This window comes from Morone saxatilis, unplaced genomic scaffold (assembly GCF_004916995.1).
Source record: "Morone saxatilis isolate NCDOM2014 unplaced genomic scaffold, NCSU_SB_2.0 Contig2, whole genome shotgun sequence".
Classification (NCBI taxonomy): Eukaryota; Metazoa; Chordata; class Actinopteri; family Moronidae; genus Morone; species Morone saxatilis.
In genome coordinates, this window is record NW_023339762.1 from 7,777,756 (window position 1) to 7,784,995 (window position 7,240).

Genomic DNA, 7,240 nt, shown 5'->3' on the forward strand with positions numbered 1-7,240 from the left:
GGGGGGGGGGGGGGCACTGAGGGAGAACACAAACTAAAGCAGGAGCTTGTGACTTTTTTCATCACAAAATAGTAAATACATAAAATGTTTGGATATGTCGAATCAGTATGTGTAACATTCACAGGCACAAAGACCATGATTAGACAACAGACACCATTCTGCTGATCAATGTCACCAAGTTCTGCTTCTTCTTTTCTTCTTTTTGCACAACAGTTCCTATGACTTCCGCGACCTGTGATACTGACCTCGCTTGTCCCCAACACGCACAGTGACCAAAAGCAATAGAATTATTTACTCTACAACTAGATGCCTCATTGGGGAACTTAAGATTTCTCACCTCATAAATTCTCACTTTCTCTTTGTTTGCTGCGTTCATTCGTCAGATGATCCACTTTGACTTCACTTATTTTTACATAAAGCAGTGGTTTGCACAGCAGCTGCTCCCATGAACAGATCCTCCTGCAGCATTCTTGTAGCCTATGATCATGTCTTAGCTGTCACTACAGTAGTACGTATTGTGCGGCTAGTAAACTAATTATTAATAGAACCCATAGTGCTGTAGACTGTTAGAATTGTGATTTATAGTTGTATCCTATAAATTCACAGTGGGCTAGAACAAAGGTCAGATGCGTTTTTATTTCATGTGGAATGTAGCTGATAAGCTTAGTACAAAACAACTGTTTGTTTACGGTATTTTATAATGTTGTAAATGTATTTTCTAGTCCAAAACATGTATTTGCATTGAGGTCACTGCCTTTTAATGTTTACAAAATGATAGTGACACTTGATATGTTTTACCACGTGACTGTAACAAAGTGCAGCACTGGATATCGAATAAAATCCTAAATGATGTGAAAGTTTTTCTGTGTTTTTGCCTGATTTTTCATAGGAGGTTTAGCATTTTGGAAAATCATACATACAGTACGCATAGTAACTATAGCCCGTGTGCCATTTTATCTGAGAGCCATTTATGAAACTGGGGCAGCCAAAGGTAGTCTGACATAATTAAAGCTGTTAATAAGAACGGAAGAAAAATCCTGGCACACCAACAGGGATCATTTCTCGCCCCTGTCTGTTCAGGAAGGGCTGGAGAGGAGCTTTAATTGGTCAGCTGACCTGTGACTGTACCATAGCAACTGTAGCATGACAGCAGTGTTTGGTAACGTTCCCCCAGTTAGCTGATTGGCAGGCGAACAGCCCCTTCCAGTGGCCACGAAGAAGACTGACTCAGTCTTGAACATTTCTCCATGGAAACCAACATCAACAGTTAGGAGAGGTTGTCGTCTGCAGCTGGCAGCATAAAAACTGCAGGTAATGTACCCGCTCACTTTATCTGTGTATTAACTGTCAGAGCAAAGAAAAATAAAAGAGTCACATATTTAACTTCCTCCTGTTCATAACATAAACACAGTTATTGTGTTTCCTGTTATTTAGTCAGAGGAGGAGTAAGTTCTAAATGTGTGTACAGTTTCATAGTTGTGGATAAACATGGACTCTCAATTTAAATAAAGGAAATTTAAGAATAAGATGACTGTTTACACACACATTAGCAAACAGATAATAACTAGAGTAATTAATTACTTTTTCCATAAAAACATGGTATAACAACTTCATTACAATGATTACAACGAAAAACATTTTTCAGCAGACAAAACTTGGAACCTAACTTTTTTGTTAAATGGCTTAGCTCACATTTACACAAGTTACTTGTGTTTTGATCACAAAACAATCAGATATTTTTAGTATTACTGCTTTTGGTGTTTGTAGAATTACAACATTAAATTTGACAATGGTCTAAAACACATGATCCCTCTCTCTCTCTCTCTCTTTTGCATCCTGTTTTTCTCAACAATTATGTCATTTCCTGACATTATTGTGGTACAGGGATGACATCCAGGCAGACGATGGCCTCTGAGGCTGCACTGATTCCACTGTTTCTGGGCAAACAGAGGTGCAACATCACTTTTGTTGTGGAGAGCTCAGAGAACATGAGAGCTGTTCTGGGGTCAGTGAAACGCCTGCTGATCCAGACCCTGCTGACTAAGGCTTCATTCAGGGACTCTCTGTTCAACATCATGACATTCTCAGGCCAGGTGAGGTGGGACTGACAGCTCAGTACAACACCAAAATCAGCCACACAGAAAGGGCGTCACACCTCAGAAGACAAGGAGCGCTCTCTAGAGTCACTCTTGAGGTTGCAATGTTCACGTGTCTATCCATAAAGCAAGTATAAAGGGATTGTCACAATACAGGCTATGGGGTCATTAAATGGTGGATGCAAAGTCTGGGTAAAATCAACATTTTGGCCTTAGGTTGGCACAAAAGGAAAGGTCAAGGAGTATCAAAACATATTCCACAGCAAGTTGCTCATCAGATTTTTATAGTTCTGTATAAATATAAAAACATTTGTCTTGATGGTGTTACCACAGAAAAGGTGACATAGTCACCAAAAAAAGCAGAGGATTCATTCGCTATAAGAACATAAACATCTGCAGTAAATCCCAACCAAGCCTCTGGTTTTTGAGGTACCTTCTGGGACAAAGTCATTGTTTTGCAAGTATGAAATCCCAAGTCAAGTACAAGTTCTAAACTTTATGTTTTGAGTCCTGAACAAAGTCATAATTTGCCTATTCAACAAGTTGAACCATTATTTAAAAGTGGTAATTATTACTTTTGCAAAAACTTTATAAGGTTTAAAAGCAAATTTATCAGGTGTGTTATTTTTTCTGTGTAACAATTACAATCATTTGTCATTTCTGAGCTGAAAGTTGAATTTTTAGAGATGCTATCAATTACGTCTTTTTGAAGTCAGTTATGTTTAAGTAAAAGTCAAGTTAAAAGTGTTGATTTTGTCAGGTTAAGTCAAGTCATAGTCAAGTGTCTATGAAGGGAACATTTTGACCTGACCGACCTTTCACAACCTGATGTAAGGTCAGAAGGTCACAAAATCATTAGGAATCACTGTTAATATCAAAGTTCAGATGATGATATGATGTTCTGGACTGACTGACATACTAAATAAATGATTTAGTCTAGTAAATACTACTTCAATAAGTGTTTTAATATCATTACTTTATGAGTTAAAGCCTATAATGTAACTGAGAGAATATTTAATTTAGGTAACACCTTTACCTTTAAGTCTATAAGGGGAATATTTTTTGAGTCACCTGTTCCTTGACGTGACTGATGTTCTCTCTACTTTTACAGTTGACCTGCTGGTCCCACCACATGCTCCCCTGTGCTCCTGACACAGTGTACATGGCTCTGTCCTGGATCCATTCCATCAGTTGCAGCCCCGGCAGGGATCTCCTGGTCGCCCTGAGTACTGCTTTTGCTGACCCCACCTGTCACGCCATCCACCTGCTCTGCACAGACCTCCCCGACCATCCGGAGGCCGTGCTGACATCCTTGCCCGCCATGGCGGCTGGGAGGCCTGTGAACGTCTTCTACCTGCAGGACTCAGGTGGTCAACTGGATAGCAACACTCGAGACTACCTGCACTGTCTGACCCAGGCCACAGGAGGGAGCTGTTATGTGATTCCAGTTGGTTTGAATGGAGTACTGGAGAAGGTATGACTGAACTTAATGGGTAGCAGACAGGACTGGTAAAAACAAATTGAATGAGGAAGAATCTACAGTTTGGCATCAGTTTTGTATAGTTTAAAGGATGAATCTCCAGACATGCTACGTGTGTCTTCTTACTTTCTTTAAGTCATAGCAAATTTCCCCACTGATCTGCATTGTCTCCCAGCCAATCAGAAGGTTTTGGACACACACTTACTGCCGTACACAGGGCAGACTTCAATACTTTATCAGTCAGTTTATCAGAAAAAATTAAAAATGATCAAATTTGGAGATACATGCTTTTCGCTGGACAGGAATAAGAACTGTAAGCGAAGCTCTCAGACAAATGTAGTGGAGTAAAAAAGTACAATACTTGCCTCTGAGATTTAGTGGAGTATAAAGTTGTATAGAATCTAAATACTCAAGTAAAATACAAATATCTACTTAAGTATAGTACTTTATTCAATGTACTTAGTTCATTCTACCATTGAAGAAATGTGTGCTTTGTGTATGTTGTCAGGTGATTCCACTGTGTGTTCATCATCTTCAGTCATCAGTGCCAACAGTCTCCCCACTCAAGTGCTGCTGTCCGTCCACTTCAGTCTTAATCCCACACAACCCGCACAACACGTCATCACCTCTGTTCAGGTGGGGTTCCATGGTTACCTAGTTATTTAACAATGTAGTACAAACATTGTTATAGCTACGTAGCAGAAAATGTTACCAAAACTGACATGTTTAGCTTCAGTTTAGCATGTGACCTTTTGAACCAAAGAAGTGTTCACGCAGGCTGGCAAATTTAAGATACTGTATGTTGCTGTGATTCGATTTATCATCCCAATGACATATGAGCTGTTTCTTGGCTTCCTGTGGTCACCCAGGTGCAGTCTGGGTAATCCTCTCCACCCCGTTACCGCCTGCATGCTGTCTGGTCAAACCCTGAGTCCAGAGTCTTTTCCAGGATGCCGTGTGCTGGCCAGGAGAGAGTTGGATGGCTTCTACTACTTGGGCACTGTAATACAGCAAGTACAGGTGAAAAGATGATCACACACTGCACTAATGTCATCATATACAGGCAGGTATTGGGACAGCAACAGATTATTAGAGTTTAGCTCTACTCCAGCACAGTGGATTTGAAATGAAACAATGACCATGGGGCTTATTGTAAGCACTGGCACTGTCTACTGATGTCTGTGGAGATCTTGGAGACGTAAGTTACCACAAAGGATTTGACACCAAATATTAAATATAATGACTTTATTTAAGTCTATTTTAACTTGTCCAATTACTCTCTGCCTTCTGAAGTTGAGGCCTGTGTATATAATAGGGCTTTACCTGTACAGAGTTAATCTAATGTGGATGTAAAGAGCCTAAAATTAAAGCTGTAACAATCAATCTCAACGTCATCATTAAATTTCAAATCCAAATGTGCTGGAGTACAGAGTCAGCTTAACAAAAAATGTGTCTAAATCATGACAGAAAGCTGCAAATTCTGACTATTAACAGAGTCACTCTGGATGCTGACATCCTCTTGTGTGAAAAATCAGAGCCGCGGAGGAGTTTGGGTTGTCGAGTTCGACCATCCAGGAAGGGCCAGTTTGGGGGTTGTCTCCTCCCAGAGGCAGCTGGTTTGCTCCCTCGACATGGTGAACCACACAAGAGCTCACACACATTGTCTGGTACCTGGTGATCCTGTGCTGTCACCATGGGAACCAGATCTGAGGAAATACGGGCCGGGGAAAGTGATGGCCGTCACAGAACGCAGAGAGGGTTTTGGAGGTACGAGTCAACAGCGCTTGTGTTTACATTTTTACCTGTACAACTTACAAAGACATACAGAAATAGGTTTGATAGATACAGAATATTACATGATACACTTTATATATACATTTTGATGTACTCACTAAAGTTTAAATCAGTTTATTATTGATTAACAACTTACTATTTATTAGTTATTTTTTATATTTCTCCCCTTACTTTATTTGCATTTCATGGTTGCTGGTTTCATGTTTTCCTTATTTGTTCATTTTACAATTTGGTAATGCTTTAGATAACAGGCAGATAGTGTTTTTTGTGTAATATTTCGTACATATAGGGTACAAGGAAATACTCACTGGGTATACTTACATGTGAAGAACAGGAAATATTTGGAGGGAACTAAATTACATGCGGACAAAGTACTAACAGTAAACCAGCAAATAGCTTTATGTCCTTTCACCACAGCTCTGTCATGAAAAGGAGTCAAACTATGTATAGCACTAATACTGAATGTAAAAAAAAACAAAACAACGTATATTAAACTTTAATATACCCTGTAACTACAGTGAAAATGGGGTCAGCCTAATAGTTCAGCTATAAAAGCACATCCTTATCCCCAGGCTAAGCCTAATATTGCGTTCCCTATCAACAACAATGATATAAAATTTTAACTATATTTTGAACTATATTTATAGTAATATGTTCTCCATTTTAAATATGTTGCGAATTGTAAATACAGTTATATCATAATTCTAAAATAAATTATAATTTCAATATCAAGACTGTTACTGTAATCAGAAAACATGTTTAATTAAATAAACTTCCTCTATATCCCATATGCACTAAATCAAAAAAACTAACTCAAGGGCTGTAATCTAAAGCATTAACTTAATTTTAATAGTTCTTCATAAAAGGAGACAATTTTTATTTTCATTAACAAAAACAACAACAACAAAACACTAATTAGCACTGCTTGAACGTCTATCCCTCTCAGTAAATTACTCTTTCTTGGCATTGCAGTTGATGGTGTTACAAGCCTCCGCGTGCTGATGTGGAACAGCTGTGTGTCTCTGGTTCCTGGCAATCTGGTTTTGCCCATTTCAGCTTCTCACCATGACAGAATAGTCAGGGAGCTCCAAATCCCAACATCAACGTCCAGTCGTTGTTGCAGCTGGCTAGGTGCTCGCAGCTCCTCCTGCACTCCCCAGCTGTTCAGCAGCGACCGATGTCCGTCCTCATTTTGCTGCCCTTCAGTCACAAACCACTGGCCGTACATTTTTCCACCCAGGTGTACGTCCAGCTTTGGAAGGAGGGATGGATTTGAGAAGGCAGAGCAAGATACAGATGTGAGGAAGAGTGACCCTGAGGTGCCCTCCTCCTCCTCCTCCTCCTCTTCATCTCTTTTTGAGGATGAGACCAGAGCGACGTTTCCTCCTGCAGTGAAGTTGAGGAATAAAGAACAACGTCCTCCCTGGAGGTACTGGAGAAGAACTGGGTCAGAGCCACAACACAGGCAGCCAGGTGGGAAACACAGACGCTGTCTAAACTGATGTATTCTGGTCTTGATTTAAACAGAAGTGACCAAAACATTTCAAGTTAACTTAATTTGATCAAATCTGATGAATGTTTTTTAAATGAGGAACAGCTGAAGGTGCTATGTATGTAGAGAAGAGATAAGATTTAATGTAAACAAAGAGACCATTGTTGAGGGTTACACCACCACCATCAGTGAGTGAGTGTGAGAGGCAGAATATTCATATTGTAATAGATTGAAAGCAAACAAATGTGCTCTGAAATGATGTACATTTTATTGGAATATTTAGATCACTATTACTCAATGTAGTGAGTCAACGCTCACAGATGTAAGTACACTTTGAATATCAAACATGTTCTGTCAAGATAAGGCTTTTAGATTTAA